This window comes from Entelurus aequoreus, linkage group LG16 (genome assembly GCF_033978785.1).
Source record: "Entelurus aequoreus isolate RoL-2023_Sb linkage group LG16, RoL_Eaeq_v1.1, whole genome shotgun sequence".
NCBI classification, from domain to species: domain Eukaryota; kingdom Metazoa; phylum Chordata; class Actinopteri; order Syngnathiformes; family Syngnathidae; genus Entelurus; species Entelurus aequoreus.
The window spans coordinates 37,761,326-37,779,669 of record NC_084746.1 but is presented as its reverse complement, the minus strand read 5'-3'; the positions used below and the strand labels follow the sequence as shown (position 1 = coordinate 37,779,669).

The 18,344-nt window shown below is 41.0% G+C and overlaps 1 long non-coding RNA gene across 2 annotated transcripts; it reads left to right on the top strand.

Moving 5' to 3' along the window:
• The first annotated feature begins 9,700 nt into the window (after positions 1-9,700).
• Positions 9,701-17,677, top strand: LOC133631357 (uncharacterized). Of its 2 annotated transcripts, XR_009821451.1 has the most exons (3): positions 9,701-9,879; positions 17,182-17,397; positions 17,524-17,677. It is a non-coding gene; the product is annotated as an uncharacterized LOC133631357 (long non-coding RNA). The 2 variants fall into 2 exon arrangements; XR_009821450.1 differs by having other exon boundaries at positions 17,182-17,677.
• The last annotated feature ends 667 nt before the right edge of the window (positions 17,678-18,344 follow it).

Sequence of the window (18,344 nt, the reverse complement as noted above, 5' to 3'; positions counted from 1 at the left end):
AGCCAGTGTCCATTGGTGTGTGGTCTGTTGTTGACCTGGCTGTGTCTGACCACTATTGTGTGTTATTAATATCACCAGTCTTAACCAGCAGGGTGAGATCAGTGAGGAAACGCTACCTCACTTATGAAGTGGCTGGAAATTAGATAGAGATTTTACAGAACGCTCCTGCTGAAATTTGACCTGCATCATGCGACGTCATCGTTGATAATTTCAACAGTAAACTGAAAGGGGGGGTGGGGGGGGGGGGGGGTTACCCACATATGCGGTCCTCTCCAAGGTTTCTCATAGTCATTCACATCGACGTCCCACTGGGGTGAGTTTTTTCTTGCCCTTATGTGGGCTCTGTACCGAGGACGTCGTTGTGGCTTGTGCAGCCCTTTGAGACACTTGTGATTTAGGGCTATATAAATAAACATTGATTGATTGATTGAAATCAACTTTGGCCTCAGCAGATCCGCTTTTAACAAAATCAATCATCACCAAACCTCCGTGGAGAAATAAGGAACAATTACGTCAGTTCAAAAGAAATTGCAGGAGTGCAGGGAGGAGATGGAGGAAATCCAAAAGAACAATACATTATTAGATTTGACGTCAGCAAGTCAAGACCTACAACAGAGGTGTCAAAGTAATTTTAGATCGGGGGGCCACATGGAGAAAAATCTACTCCCAAGTGGGCCGGACTGGTGAAATCACGGCACGATAACTTAAAAGTAAAGACAACTTCAGATTTTTTTCTTTGTTTAAAAATAGAACAAGCACATTCTGAAAATGTACAAATCATAATGTTGTTGGTTTTTTTTTTTACACTTACATGTTGCGGTTAATAGTATTCTATCTTTATTTGTCATTATTTATAATTTCTGAATAAATTATGTGATAAGGTTCATCAGTCAACTCTTAATGTTAAATCTATCAAGATAAAAAAATTATATCAAAATCAAATCACAGGATGTTATTTATGCACTTTGCTCATTTTCCTCGACTGGTGCACTAACATGTGGTTTAATTTGTTTTACATATATAGCATCATCTACAAAAATACAAATAATTGCTATTGTGACATCTAGTGGACATATTTAGAACAGCAGTTTCTTTCATTCCAAAATTTTGGCTCATTTTTATACTTAGCAAACTCATCCTGCAGGGCAGATAACACCTGTTCGTGGGCCTGATCCGGCCCTCGGACCGTACGTTTGACCTACAATAACACCATCAAACAGGCCAGAATTCAACATTACTCACCACAGACCATAAAGGCAACCCATAGTTCCTCTTCTCCTCTTTTTCTATTTCAACTAGTAGACATTTTAATCAAGTTTCTCAAACACCTTTGCGAGAACTTTGCAGACCACTGCAGAACCAAAGTCCAAGACATGAGCTCTGATTTCCAATGACACATTTTATCTGCTGACACAGCTGATCTGTTGTCCTTGCCTGAGCAAACACTGCAGAGTTTTGTTCTGGTTGATGCAAGGACACTTGGTAGAGTAAAGTAAAGCCAACAAGCTGCCATTTCCCACATCACTTTTGAAATAATTCTATGGATTCTTTGAGGAACAGCTTTGAACTATTATGAACTACTCTCTACAGACGGTGGTCTTCCCTGTCGCTCTTAAAGCGGCGGTGGTGAGGCCCCTTCTGAAGAAGAGCAGTTTGGACTCAAAGGTTTTTAAAACCTACCGACATGTATCCAACTTACTGTTTGGAGGTAAAATTCTAGAAAAACTTGTTTTTTTAACCAAGTCAATGACTTTTTAAATATAAATAACATTTTAGAAAGACATCAGTCTGGGCTTAGGATGAACCACAGTACCGAGACAGCACTTTTAAAGATTGTAAATGACATCAGGTGCTGCATTTCATACAGTAGAGCAGGGGTCCCCAAACTTTTTGACTTGGGGGCCGCATTGGGTTATAAAAATGTGGCGGGGGGCCGGGTTGTATGTATACGCTATATTGCCAAAAGTATTTGGCCACCCATCCAAATGATCAGAATCAGGTGTCCTAATCACTTGGCCCTGCCACAGGTGTACAAAATCAAGCACGTAGGCATGGAGACTGTTTCTACGAACATTTGTGAAAGAATGGGCCGCTCTCAGGAGCTCAGTGATTTCCAGCGTGGAACTGTCATAGGATGCCGCCTGTGCAACAAATCCAGTCGTGAAATTTCCTCGCTCCTAAATATTCTGGGTTTGGAGATTGCCAGGAGAATGGTACATTGTGCTGAGTGGGAAATTTGATGGAGGAGGAATTATGGTGTGGGGTTGTTTTTCAGGAGTTGGGCTTGGCCCCTTAGTTACAGTGAAAGGAACTTTAAATGCTCCAGGATACCAAGACATTTTGTACAATTCCATGCTCCCAACCTTGTGGGAACCGTTTGGAGCGGGCCCCTTCCTCTTCCAACATGACTGTGCACCAGTGCACAAAGCAAGGTCCATAAAGACATGGATGACAGAGTCTGGTGTGGATGAACTTGACTGGCCTGTACAGAGTCCTGACCTGGACCCGATAGAACACCTGTGGAATGAATTAGAACGGAGACTGAGAGCCAGGCCTTCTCGACCAACATCAGTGTGTGACCTCATCAATGCACTTTTGGATGAATGGTGGAAAATTCCTATAAACACACTCCGCAACCTTGTGGACAGCCTTGCCAGAAGAGTTGAAGCTGTAATAGCTGCAAAAGGATGACCGACATCATATTGAACCCTATGAGTTAGGAATGGGATGGCACTTCAAGTTCATATGTGAGTCAAGGCAGGTGGACAAATACTTTTGGCAATATAGTGTGTGTATATGTGTGTATATATATATATATATATATATATATATATATATATATATATATATATATATATATATATATTTATATATATATATATATATATATATATATATATATATATATATATATATATATATATATATATATATATATATATATATATATTATATATACTGTATATATTATATATACTGTATATATTATATATATGGTGGGTGTCACTGGGCTGGTTTGAGTGATACCCTGCACTATGTCTGTGCACTAATGGGTCAGAAAATATATTTTCTGTTTTTTGCATCCCCGAAAAGATCTGGGACCAGCTAGGCGGCGTGCTGGGGAGAGACGGAACCGGCGGAGGTGGCACAAGCTCCCGCTCTTCCGGCTGTGAGTCCCGAGGTTCGGCGGGAGGGGCCACGTCAAATGTCGCCCCCCAGGTAAGTATTTGTCGGACTCGGTAGGGCCCAGAGGCCCTTGCACATCCCCCTCTATATGTACCACTCTATGTACCACAACCACTACGTTTTTGCCTTGCAGGTGAGACCGGACACGGCGGTGCGCTGCAGGCCGCAGGAGGGAGTTCGGCCGAGGTCTCCGCCAGTGGGTGTGTCTGCAAGGGTCACACTGTCGAGTCCCGCTCTGCGCTTTGGTTGGTTCCGTGGCTGCAGAAGAGGGCGAAAAGAAGGGGAAGGGGACCCTCCCTTTGCGCCACCTCAGGGCACCAGTCCCTGCCAACAGGGTCGGTCATGGTGGCCACCATTGTGGGCGCGATAGTCTGCGGCGTCAACAGCGGCGGAGTGCACCACCTCAGCGACGAACCAGGTGTCAACCCAGACGGCTTGCTTCAGGGTCTCAGCCGCCAGTCTGCATCCCAGATGATTTTTTTGCCCACGCTGAGGCCACCTGGAACGGAGCTTTCCAGCCGTCTCCAATAAACATAACCAGTTTATCAATTTCTGATTGCAATGATTTTTGGTAGTGGTCTCTCAGGATGATAACTGTGGTGTAGGCCCAATTTTTAGCATTCCCCATGATCAAGGCCTCCGTGTCGGGGTTGGTGACCTCCTGCTTAATCATGGTAGCCAAGGTAAGTTCCATCTTTGTTATATTGTGTTGTTGGTTTTCTTTGGATATTTTTTTTAGGTGGTGAATGATTTTAATGATGTTATAAATGCTTTTGGCTTTGAGGCCAAAATTGCTGTCTTGATTCCCTTGGGGGGCGTCTCCTATTGTCATTTCTGACATTGTCAGGACCTTTCCCCCTTGTTCTTAGTTTTTGGTGTCCTACGTGCTTTCCTGGGCTTAGGAGGGTTGTAGGGATCTGAATCAAAATCATTGTTGTTGTTTGGCAGCCTAAAATAAGCCAGACGTTTCCAAATTTGAGGTGGAAAGCCTCTGGTGTAATTATATGGGTGTGCAGTGTCGCGGTTTTGCCACGTTGGGGCGCTGTCGCGCATCTCACGTACGTCATTGTAATGGCGACGTGCGTCCCAACGAGGGCGATTTGGCCACAAACGGGATGTTCTGGATACGCCCGAGTCACCCCCCTTATGTTCTTCGCGGAGGATATTGAAATTGCCTCATATAACGGTTGTTTTGGACGAAATGGTGGCCATTTTCAGAGGGGAAACGAGAAGGCAGAACCCCATCGCGCTGCGGTCGTTGTTTCCGCCCAAGGGGGCGGACCAGTATCCACTTTTCGTCACGCCACGGTTCTAAAAAACACCATTGGATTTTAATAAAATAAGGTATTGAATGCAACAATGATGGAAAAAAAACAGGTTGGTTCTCTAAAAGAAAAAAGCATTTAATATAAAATGAAATACAGGAAAACGCCGGAGTACTTCCGCCCGTAGTGCCCGGCGGAAACGCTCACTCCGGAACTCAGCGACTCCACGGTAGGCAATTCCCGCGCTTTCGACAAACAAGTAAATTAACAACTAAAGTGGGTTCTATAAATAACAACAAAGGTAAGTATTCTAAGGGAAAATAATAAACAACTTAGGTCTGTTCACTAAAAGTAAAAAAAAAAGAGCGAGTTGTCCGAGGACGCTTCGCCTCGCAGCAGATCAGCTGACCACGGTGTAAAAAAGGACAAACAAAGCGTAACAAGTAAAAAAAAACAGTACAATATATTTACAAGGACAAGTCAAAGTTGCAACGTTTCGGTACGAATGTAGCTTCCTTAGGCAGACTTGTCGAATGAATAAATGAAATGGGCTCATACGAGCAAGCGTTGTGAGCTGTTACTCCTCAAGCTGCTAAATGTTGAAAGAGACCAAAGGTGCGGAAAGTAGCGTGGAGTTAAGTGGCGAACAAACATAAACGTTTTGCAAATCCAAACTTGTTTAACTAAAAAACACCACAGCAGCAATTTCTGATCCCTAGCAGCAATTCCAACAGTGTAGGCTTTTATAATAGTGAACACATCCATCCATCCATCCATTTTTTACCGCTTATTCCCTTCGGGATCGCGGGGGGGGGGGGGGGGGGGCGCTGGAGCCTATCTCAGCTACAATCGGGCGGAAGGCAGGGTACACCCTGGACAAGTCGCTATCTCATTGCAGGGCCAACACAGATAGACAGACAACATTCACACATATAGAAACATAAAAAAAAATAATGCAGTAAAGTGGGAAAGTTATGGTGTTAAATCTGGTGCAGCCATCTTTTTTATGTATTGTCCTTTAAATAAACAAATTGAAACAAACAAACAGATGCAATACAATAGAGGACAGGAGTGGTCTGTACCTAGCTGCACCCGGGAGAAGGCGGGTTACACCCCATAATACAATAAATGCAGAGGTTGGGTCAAGGTTATTTTATCAGTGACTTAGTCCAGAAAGAAGGCGGTAAGACACACTGGCGTCTGTCGATGTCGTGAGTCAGATTGTGTGTTGTAGATCAGTGTTTTTCAACCACTGTGCCGCGGCACACTAGTGTGCCATGAGATATTATGTAGTTTCACCCATTTGGGTTGAAAATATTTTTTTGCAAACCAGTAATTATAGTCTGCAAATATTGTGCCGTTGTTTAGTGTCGGTGCTGTCTAGAGCTCGACAGAGAAACCATGTTATTGTCTTCCATATCAGTAGGTGGCAGCCGGTAGCTAATTGCTTTGTAGATGTTGGGAACACGTCGTGTGAGATGATGATGGTTTGTCGTGATCACAATATGCAGGCGACAGCGGGAGGCAGTGTGCAGGTAAAAAGGTATCTAATGCTTAAACCAAAAATAAACCAAAGGCCAGTGCCCCTAAGTAAAGGCATTGAAGCTTAGGGAAGGCTGTGCAGTAGAGATGCGCGGATAGGCAATTATTTAATCCGCAACCGCATCACGAAAGTCTCCAATAGAAAAAAAACACAATAAACAACGCAATTGCCTTAATTCCTTTGCATTGTAGTGCGCCCAAACAACACGTAACCATCACAATTATTCAGCTGACTGAACTCAATATAGGTTAGACATGGGCTTATTTGGTATAGCCTAGGTAACATAGACTAATTCGTTTAACATATCCAACCGTATGTCTACTTACTTTTTTTTTTTAGCACTGTGCAGGAATACAATGGCATCTTGCGCTGAAGGAGTGCTCACTTGCGGCACTTGTTGCTGGGGCACATAGGAAGGATTCTCTTTATACATTTAACTATGTATATATATTTCCGAATTGGTTCAACCGCCATCCGCCCGAATCTATTTAAAATTAATTTTTTTTTGTCATTCACCCGCCCGACCCGCGGATTACCCGCGGACACCGCGGTTGTGTCCGCAAACCGCACATCTCTACTGTGCAGAACAAAACTAAAACTGAACTGGCTACAAAGTAAAGAAAAACAGTATGCTGGACGACAGCAAAGACTTAGAGCGTGTGGAGCAGAGACGGCGTCCACAAAGTATATCCGTACATGACATGACAATCAACAATGTCCCCACAAAAAAAGATAGCAACAACTTCAATATTCTTGATTGCTAAAACAAAGCAGGTGCGGGGAATACCGCTCAAAGGAAGACATGAAACTGCTACAGGAAAATACCAACAAAACAGGAAAAGCCACCAAAATAGGAGCGCAAGACAAGAACTAAAACTATACGCATGGGAAAACACCAAAAAACTCAAAATAAGTCACGGCGTGATGTGACAGGTCGTGACAGTACATCCACTTTGAGGCAAGAGCTATTGTGATGCATGGTTGGTTATGGTTTAAAGTCATATCCAACAATTGCGACAACGACTTTTTATTGTCTACTGAGTTTCATTTTTTAATGATTTCTGCTGGTGGTGTGCCTCCGAATTTCTTCAATGAAAAAAATGTGCCTTGGCTCAAAAAAGGTTGAAAAACACTGTTGTAGATCATGCGACAGGATGACTTTCAAGACGCTGGCTGAATCCTGCGAGTGTTGTGTTACTTTGTTTACGTCTCTATTTGCTCCTCTCCCACCACCTGAGAGTTTGCAAGTAGCGGGCTTGATCGAACAAATGTACTAATGTCCTCTCTCAGCCATGTGATGTAATTGCGCTCATAACTTCCCAACCCCTGGAAGTGACATCTTTAATCACACCGCTGACAACATCTTGGGTCAGAATTCGATATTGGTCATAAAATCTAAATATAAGGCCCTGGAGGTGGAGCGGTGGAACATGCGCACGTTGGGAAATAATAAAAAAAAGATCCTCAACGCTTACAAGGGAGCTTCTGCTATTGAGATGACGAGAAATGTGCTTAGGAAAGTCCACTAGTCATGTTTTGCTACTTAAATCTTTACATAGACGACTTTAACCCTGTGCTGTTTGTGCTCACCATTCAGCTGACAGTCCAGTCTTTAATAACATAGTCCTGTCCCACAGCCCTTATTATGACTCACTAATCATAGACTCCAGCCTCTTTTGGTCTCCATCTTCTCTATCGCCATAAAACTAACTGTGTGTCTTCCGTCAAGCAGAAGAATCAAGTAGCGAGCCACTGGAGAAAGCGTTTGTTGACTCATTCAGCGCGGACGGGACTTCGGTTCGGAGGAGCCGTCTGTTATTTATGGCCCGAGGTTTCTCGCGATTGGCCGAGGAGCGAGCCGGGCTAGTTTTAGAATGACTATAGCTGCCGTGTGGAGTTTGCTGGTTGCTACGATATTAAGTGGCCTGTCAGCTACCTGACTGATGAAGTCATTCTCCCCATTCAGACCCGACCAATTACCCAATGAGTCAAGGTTGTGAACCTACCGTTATTTTCAGACTATAAGGCGCACTTAAAATCCTTTCATTTTCTCAAAAATCGACAGTGCGCCTTGTAACCCGGTGCACCTAATGTACGGAATAATTCTGGTTGTGCTTATGGATCTCAAAGCTATTTTATTTGGTACATGGTGTAATGATATGTGCGATTAGTAGATGGCAGTCACCCATAAGAGATACGTGTAGACTGCAATATGATGCCAGTAAACAACACCAAAACTTTAAATGTTCCATTGAAAATAAAGAACGTTACACACGGCACTCAAAAATTTGTCAAAATGTTTTAGGACGGCTTTGAAGCGGCACCGCTTGATGGATTGTCGGCCCATTACGGCTACCGTAGTCAGACATACAAGTATTAACAAGGTAAGTGTAAAATGACCGCAAAATGGCACTCATTAGCAGACATGTTATCTGGTGTTTTGTTTCACAATATTATGCAAAACCAACTTTTCTTATCTTCTGGTACCTGCTGATGTGTATTTGAGATCTGCATAAGTCCTGAAAATTTGCGCACGTCCGACACCGTAGTTCGTGCAGACGCCGTAGTCGATAAGCTTCTTCTTTTTCACTATCGTCTTGTTATGGGACATTCATCCTCCACTGTTGTCATTTCTAATATAAAGTAGCTTAAAGTTCTAACTTATATCTCGCTATGGAAGCGCTAAAAACTACCGGTGTGGTGAGTTCATGTAATCCACCCAAGGAACTTTAGTTATTAGAGAGTTCCGGTCGGACAGTTTTTCACAAGACACATTTCCGGCGTTGTTGTTGCACTAGTGAGCCACGGATGAGGAGATGCTGCTCCGTTATTGATTGAAGTAAAGTCTGAATGTCATTAAAACAGTTAGCTCCAACTTTTGACACTTCTTCCACTCCCGTCCTTGCACGCTACACCGCTACAACAAAGATGACGGCGAGAAGACGCTGTCGAAGTGGAGGCACGTAAATAAGACTGCCCACAAAACGGCGCATCATGAAGCGACTGCCAGAAAGCGACTTGAAGATGATCTGTAAAACATCATCTATGCAACATTTTGACCAAAGAACCACCATTACATGTTATGTAGACCACAAGGAAGTATTTTACATTTAGAAAAAAATCATAATATGAACCCTTTAATGTGCCTTATAACCCGATGCGCCTTTTGTATGAAAAAAGACCTTAATAGACCCGCTCATCGGCAGTACGCATTATAATCCGGTGCGCTCTATGGTTTCAGAAGATACGGTAAGAGGATTTTCTTCATATGATTAATTTCAATACTGTTGATTCTGCGTCTTATGTAAAAGTGACAGGGCCTTGCTACTAAAGTCAAATGTATCGTCACTTCCTGTCAATGGGAGAGGACGCAAAAAAAAAGGCTCCGCTATTGCTACCGGGGGTTTTGATAAGTTTGAAGATTTTTGACCACTGACTTGTGACCACAGCCACAGGAGAGTTACCTGGCATCTTCCAATGGATTTTGGTCCGTTGAGTGGCACTGATACAATGACCATCAGTCACTTCATGTCTGGTTATGTTTCCTTAGTTGGTGTTCATTTCCTGTCAGCGCTCTTATTTTTGTTCCACTTCCTGCATGTCTCCCTGAGCGCTCGTTTCCCTCACCTGTCCCTGATTGCCAGCCTGGCACACCTGGTTGCAGTTGCCAATCAGGCTGCTATTTACAGTATGCCTGCCTCGTCTGTTCTTCAGGGCTCGAGGATTAATTATGTTAAGGACCTTTTGCTGCATGCAAGCATGACCGCTCCTCCAACTTTGAGTACAATATAAGACTCTTACCTGCACATCGTTCTCCTGTTTCCTACATCTTGGGGTCACAACGACCGCAGCCGTGCGAGTTTCTCACAGATACGCTGAAATAAGGTGAGTTAGAAGAGGAGAAATATCATCTTAGAGAAAAATTTAATTTAAAACATTTGGTACAACACTAAAGACTTTCAGTATATCAGTAAGTGGAATTAAATGATTGAATAGATTAAGCAAAGAAATCAAACAAAGTACTAATATAATCCACTTCAAGAAACTCTTCAAACTTTTAAAGTGTTTACAAAGTACAAATAAGAAGAACCACGATAAACATTTCGAATTTATTTCATCCATCCATTCATTTTCTAGATAATCTAATTTATCTGACTATATGAAATATAGCTTACTTCAGTAATTATTATTTATGTTTAATATTATTATTTATGGAGTATATTGTGAATAAATTGAGAACAGCAAGTGAACAAAAGTGTTAGTAAGTGCTATGTTAAGGAAAAGGGGTAGGATTAAATTAGCTGCGTTTCTTCCTACTCCTTTTTCGAACATGTTGAATAGAGATACTGGAAATTGTGATGCATCATGTTGTATGCATGCATGTTGCAAATAAACTCAAACTCGACACGATTATCTTGCTGTCGTCAATATCTTTCCTTGACCACCTCCTTACAGGCCTACTGAAATGATTTAAAAAAAAATTCAAACGGGGATAGCAGATCCATTCTATGTGTCATACTTGATCATTTCGCGATATTGCCATATTTTTGCTGAAAAAAACAAGGCTGAGAGAGAGAGAGTTTAGAGATAGTGTCATGGTGAAGAGGCCATGAGTAGTCCTGCCAAAACTCGTGCCACTTCTCGCACCGTGAACTCAGCGAACGCCGCAGGATATTTTTGTCGATGTAATGATTGATAGTCGGTTTCTCTGTAAAGAACGCAGAGTAGACAAGGCAGTTTATGGAAAAATGCCATCAACAGAAGCAGCCCTGGAATTTTTCTGACACAAAATTGTCCAAATGTCTGATGCGCAGGTGGAACATTTCAGTTCAATCACTGTGATCAGCTGTGAGCATATATATTACCTCCATCAAACAAGGCGGAAATGTCCGTGACAACAGCCAATTGGAGTCAATCTTGTTCCGCTCGACAAGTAAACAGAATCATAGATGTCAACAGAATGATTAAACGTGCAGCTGAGGGCAGCAAAATAAATAGTCATAAGAAATAGCCAGGACTTGGAGTTGGTTTTGCATAATAGTTCCCTCCAAGCGTTATTTGACAATAGCACCCTTGATTCTGTTTTGAGTTGTAACAATCGATTGTGTCAAATGGATTGTGAATTGATTGCATCTTACAGCGATTGATCTCCACGGGGAGGTTTGCAATGCTGCACTTTGAAAAACCCGGTCCGTATCAGCAAAAGTCCAGTGCAATTTTTCGGTGTTCATTAGCGCTATTTTCCTCCAACCACAAAACTTCCTGTTTACATTCCAGCGATCAGTGCTGACCAATAATGGAAAAGAGTGGCTCGCTGTGATGCATTTAGGTGCGCTTGGAATTTGTAATATGTGAACAGGAACCACGTCTGGAGGGGGAAAACGACAACCGCATAATTCTGTTTTGGAAAGCACCGTGAATGTTTTTAAATCTTTAAAATGCTTAATTAATTGGTGTCTTCTGTTCATCAAACCTACATTTTGGCCTTGGTTGGTGACAATTAAACTAAACAGCTTTGAATACATCTAAAGTACATCTACAGTATTATTAAAATATTTAAACCATTAATACTTAAAGGAGCCATATCTAATAATCTTTCCAGAAATGGTATTGCAATCCTGGTCAAAATTCTGTAGTCCCCTCCCCCTCTCCCTGACTGAGGTTGCCAGATACGCAGTCAAATCCAACTGGATGGACTGGGCTACTCCAAGGAACTTCAAACTTCCACTGCCTCTTACTAGTGGTTGAGGTGCTGGGACCATAACAGTTGAATAGACAAGCATTTTGTCAATACCAAATCTCTAACCAACACATTTTACACAGAAATTAGGCTATTTTCAGGAAGAAGTACGTCATGCCTGTGTACAATATCATAACAAATGGCAATCATATGGTTATTGTCAGTACTATCAGAAAACAAAGACTAAAACCAACTACAACCAACGCTAGCAATGGTTGTACTGGTGAAAATAAGTAGAGCATGCTTAGCAGCCTAATGTACGCCCCAAACTAAAGAGGAGACATTTTACCAAGGTATGCCTATAGGCTACTGTTTCAAATGTTTCAGATTGCCATATAACTTGGTACATGTAGTCCACAATATGCAAACACCAATGAGGAATTATTTTATGATGTGATTTGGCTGTCTCATACGTTTCACATTGCCATGATGACAGTTGTGCTAATGTTAAAACCCATTTCATTAGCGTATCAACATATTGAGAAGGAAATATACTCATATCCACATAGGTTTTATTTGTTGAAAATATATTTTTCCCTGTCTGTTCAGTGACACATTGACATACAGGCTAACGGGGGAAATATATGCCCGTTAGTCTGTATGTCCATGTGTCATTGACCGGGCTAGCATGCTAAGCATTACACTAGGAGCTAAGCACCATCACACAAAGCATTGGTTGCAGGAACATACTATCTTTGTTAGAGAAGATCATAGACTGTATTGGACAATAAAGTTGACATACCAAATGTCCATTTCCATTTATTACAAGTAATAAGAAAAGGTAAATGCCCAACTTACCCATCAAGGAGGAAATTAGCAAGTTTGGCATCAGATGAAAAAATCTTCTCCGCCTTCAATGGTCTCCATCTTTCAAAGGCATCCCGATACAATCCCTGTTTTTTTTCCTGGCTTTGTCATGAATAAGTTGAGAATGGTAACTTTTAGATGTACTAAGGTCTGACCTGTTTAGTAACTTTACCAGTGGCAGTAGCCAGACGAAGATGGCGGTGTGTAACTGGCAACCTGGATGTGACACACTCAGACTTTTTAATTGGTCAAACGGTGGAGGGCGGGGCATCGAAATGAAAACAATAAGATTTCGGGGCTGTAAATCTATTTTTGAAATGAGCGTATCTCGGCTGAACTACTGTTATCATTTATAGAGGTATTGGAAAAGAAGATGATTTATTAATGCCTTTTGACATATCGTTTAATGATGACTTGACATGAAATTATTACTTGTGGCTCCTTTAACATAAACGTTACATAACAACCTCATTTGAGTGCAGATTTGTCGTGTTTAGGCAAGATTAGCAATTGTAAAAAGGTGTTTCGCAGGTCCGGCATATTTTATGTTGCTGTTTTTCACTTCACTGATGACATGCGAGTAATGACATAGTTTAATCATTGATAAGCTTTTCAGAGCTGCGACTGGAGGAGTTGACTTCCAGTGTAAAATTTTACATTGAAGTCTTTTCGATAACTTAAATAAGCATTTCCTCTGAGTGGGGTTTAATTGAATTATTCCTCCTTCAAGAGGATGGAATACTTTTTTTCAAATCTGGGATTTTTCGCTCTTATCCGCTTATTATAACCGGGTCTCTAGTGAGGATTCATAGGATTATCAATTTAAAATGGTCTTTGCTGAGTTTACAATATACTACATTACAACAATATACTTCCCACATAAGAAAAATAGGCTTAGATGATTATTATATACCTTTGCTTTTGTTTGAGAAATGAGGAAAGAAAACAGAATAAAGCATTTTTTGGAATGAGTTAACCTATGTTTGCACAGGCTGCATTTTAATTTGCACACTAGCTAGCAGGGAGGAGCTATATATTTTTTAAGCCAATAGCATAATAACTTATCTATTATTGTTCAAATGTTGATTTATTTGTGTTCACACCTTTTTTGGTGGCTGGCTTTGGACTTCAGGCAGCTGATAAGGTTTGATGTGTTGATGCACAGTGCTTCTTTCCCTTCTCGCATAAAGTTTGCAGAACATTAGCAAGTTAAAACGATACATGCCTGTTATTTTACAGTGAGCTCAGGGGAAGTTTACCATTTAAAGCTGAGGTAGGAAAAAAAGGAGCGCTTGATTTGCTCACCCTAACCCACCTACAGCACGGTACAGGTAACTCGCCACATTGGAGTAGTTTTATTTACATTTTTATCAAAGCTGTTTAAAAATATATATATAATCAGATTTATTGATATGATGTCATCATTTCTCTCCCAATAATTATCCGTTTGAGGCTGGCTTTGGGACAGCTTTTTATTTTTTGTAGTGCAGGCCTGTATGTCAGCTTTCAAAACACTGTTGCAATGCTGCTGTTTCAGGTGGCTGATAAAGTCGGACGTAGGGTTGTCTCGATACCAATATTTTGGTAACGATATCGGTACCAAAATATATTTTGATACTTTTCGATACTTTTCTAAATAAAGGGGACCACAAAGAATTTCATTATTGGCTTTATTTTAACAAAAAATCTTAGGGTACATTGAACATATGTTTATTGTAATTTAGTCCTTATATAAAATACTAGAAAACTTGTCTTTTAGTAGAAAGTAAACAAACAAAGACTCCTAATTAGTTTGCTGACGTATGCAGTAACATATTGTCATTTATATTCTATTATTTTGTCTGTTAATATCTGCTTATTTTCTGTTTTAACATGTTCTATCTACACTTCTGTTAAAATGTAATAATCACTTATTCTTCTGTTGTTTGATACTTTACATTAGTTTTGGATGATACCACAAATTTAGGTATCGATCCGATACCAAGTAGTTACAGGATCATACATTGGTCATATTCAAAGTCCTCATGTGTCCAGGGAGATATTTCCTGAGTTTATAACCATAATATGAATTTAAAGAAAAAAGATTTTGTGACGATACAAAATATCGATTGTAGTATCGACGAGATACGCTATTGTACTTGGTATCATTACAGTGGATGTCAGGTGTACATCCACCCATGGCATTTGTTTACATTGTGACGCCGGTGAGCTACGGTGTGTAGTGAAGCATGTAAATATAAACGGAATACAATGATTTGCAAATCCTGCAAATTGATGTTCAAACTCATAAACTTTTTTTTTTTTTGCAAATAATAATTAACTTAGAATTTCATGGCTGCAGCACGTGTCAAAGTAGTTGGGAAAGGGCATGTTCACCACTGTGTTACTTGGCCTTTTCTTTTAACAACACTCAGTAAACGTTTGGGAACTGAGGAGACACATTTTTTAAGCTTCTCAGGTGGAATTCTTTCCCATTCTTGCTTGATGTACAGCTTAAATTGTTCAACAGTCCGGGGGTCTCAATTGTGGTATTTTAGGCTTCATAATGCGCCACACATTTTCAATGGGAGACAGGTCTGGACTACAGGCAGGCCAGTCTAGTACCCGCACTCTTTTACTATGAAGCCACGTTGATGTAACACGTGGCTTGGCATTGCCTTGCTGAAATAAGCAGGGGCGTCCATGGTAACGTTGCTTGGATGGCAACATATGTTGCTCCAAAACCTGTATGTACCTTTCAGCATTAATGGCGCCTTCACAGATGTGTAAGTTACCCATGCCTTGGGCACTAATACACCCCCATACCATCACAGATGCTGGCTTTTCAACTTTGCGCCTAGAACAGTCCGGATGGTTCTTTTCCTATTTGGTCCGGAGGACACAACGTCCACAGTTTCCAAAAACAATTTGAAATGTGGACTCGTCAGACCACAGAACACCTTTCCACTTTGTATCAGTCCATCTTAGATGAGCTCAGGCCCAGCGAAGCCAACAGCGTTTCTGGGTGTTGTTGATAACGGTTTTCGCCTTGCATAGGAGAGTTTTAACTTGCACTTACAGATGTAGCGACCAACTGTAGTTACTGACAGTGGTTTTCTGAAGTGTTCCTAAGCCCATGTGGTGATATCCTTTACACACTGATGTCGCTTGTTTATACAGTACAGCCTGAGAGATCGAAGGTCACGGGCTTAGCTGCTTACGTGCAGTGATTTCTCCAGATTCTCTGAACCTTTTGATGATATTACGGACCGTAGATAGTGAAATCCCTAAATTCCTTGCAATAGCTGGTTGAGAAAGGTTTTTCTTAAACTGTTCAACAATTTGCTCAAGCATTTGTTGACAAAGTGGTGACCCTCGCCCCATCCTTGTTTGTGAATGACTGAGCATTTCATGGAATCTACTTTTATACCCAATCATGGCACCCACCTGTTCCCAATTGCCTGTTCACCTGTGGGACGTTCCAAATAAGTGTTTGATGAGCATTCCTCAACTTTATCAGTATTTGTTGCCACCTTTCCCAACTTCTTTGTCACGTGTTGCTGGCATCAAATTCTAAAGTTAATGATTATTTGCAAAAAAAAAAAGTTTATCAGTTTGAACATCAAATATGTGGTCTTTGTAGCATATTCAACTGAATATGGGTTGAAAATTATTTGCAAATCATTGTATTCCGTTTATATTTACATCTAACACAATTTCCCAACTCATATGGAAACGGGGTTTGTAAGTACTCTGTGTGTGTGCGCGCGCTGCCGAACATGCTCCTCTGCTCGTAAAACCAGCAATGACACGACGTATTGACGCGCCATCATGCCTGTAAAAAAAAATAAAATATTGTGAACCGGTACTTTTCAAACAGTACAGTACCCTTTTTGATTCATTAGTACCGCAATACTATACTAGTACCGGTATACCGTACAACCCTAGTGGGACGTGTTGAATTGTGATGTTTTTTTCCCCTTCTCGCAGAATATTTACAGAACATTTGGTGCAAATAGCACGTGAAATATCTTCCTCCGAAACAGTGAATAAGTCCCAAACAATCGACACCTTTTTGTCTACAGTGAGCTCAAGGGAAGTTTTCCACCAACTGTGAACTCGGCTACCTGAGGTAGGAGAAAAGGAGCGCTTGATTTGCTCACCCTAACCCTCCTATAGCACAATCTGTGCTATAGGAAGGTATTAATATTATTATCACGCATAATTATTTAAATGTGTGACTGGAGGATGCTAGTTTTTACAAGGCTAAGCTTGAATGACTTTATCCTAGTAACTTTTGAACAAGCTCAAACTGAAAGTTTAATATTTGGATATCTGGACTTTCACAATATTATGTCAGACCCACTCGACGTCAATTGCATCCGGTCTCCCCTGGGAGGGCGGTTACCTACATATGCGGTCCTCTCCAAGGTTTCTCATAGTCATTCACATCGACGTCCCATTGGGGTTGTGAGTTTTTCCTTGCCCTTATGTGGGCTCTGTACCACTGATGTTGTTGTGGCTTGTGCAGCCCTTTGAGACACTTGTGATTTAGGGCTATATAAATAAACATTGATTGAATATTTATCTTATAATATTTACACGTTTAAGTTTTTCAAATTGTGACTGTCAACTCTCCCCTTCTCGCCCTTCTCCTCGAGACTGGAGTGCAGGAGTGCCACTTGCAGATCGCAGTGCCCTGGGATCCCTAAAAAGGGAAGGAGTCTCACTCTTGATTTCTGGCAGCTGGAGGAGAAGTGAGGTCTAAATTAGGCATGCTTTCATTGACTTCCAATTCCCTGAGTCCCACCATCCCTAAAGCCCAGCAGAGGAGGGAAGGCCGCGCGGTGCTTTTAACCTCTGATGTTCTGCTTCTGGTGAGTCAAATGAGATGATGAGCCGAGAGGAACCTTGAGATGATGTCTCCAGATAACATTGTGAGCAGACAGGAAAAACCCAACTAATCAATCTGTTCTGCGCTTTGCATTTTCGCCTCAATACAGCCTCTACACAGAGTAATCAATGCTACTGGCTCCTGGATCTTTAAAGTACTTTACTGGCTCTGCAGTAATGGCACTTAATGTCATTTTCCTCGCTTGAACCTCTTTTAAAAGCAATGACTCTGATTTACATGTGTTTTAAAGAAACATAAACACACCTCTCCTGGTCCATTTTGTGTCTAATGCGTTTGCATATATGTTTTACATTTCTAAATAACTGTTACATTCAGTTGTGCATTAACAACATTCTTCCCTGTATATAAGACTTCTTTTTTCTCCCACTTTAAATTGATGTCAGTTGATGGCTGGTTAAAAGGTGACTGTGGGGCAAATAGTACACCAAAGGACAAGTGATACCTATTATTTAGACTACAAGGAAGCGTGTTAAAGTTTCTTACATGTATCATTATCACTGCAGGACAAAAAATAGCTAAACATGCTTCACTACACATCGTAGGAGGATACTATAGCTCACCGGCGTCACAATGTAAACAAATGCCATGGGTGGATCTACACCTGACATCCACTGTAATGATACCAAGTACATGAGCGTACCTAGTCGATACTACTATGATTACATCGATATTTTTATCATCACAAAATCTTTTTTCATTTTTAAAAAAATTTATATTATGTTTATGAACTCAGGAAATACGTCCCTGGACACATGAGGACTTTGAATATGACCAATGTATGATCTTGTAACTACTCGGTAGGGGATTGATACCAAAATTTGTGGTATAGAATAGAATAGACTTTATTGTCATTATATTTGCATATAACGAGATTAAGGACTCCAATTTAAGGTGCGGTAGTGGGAACAA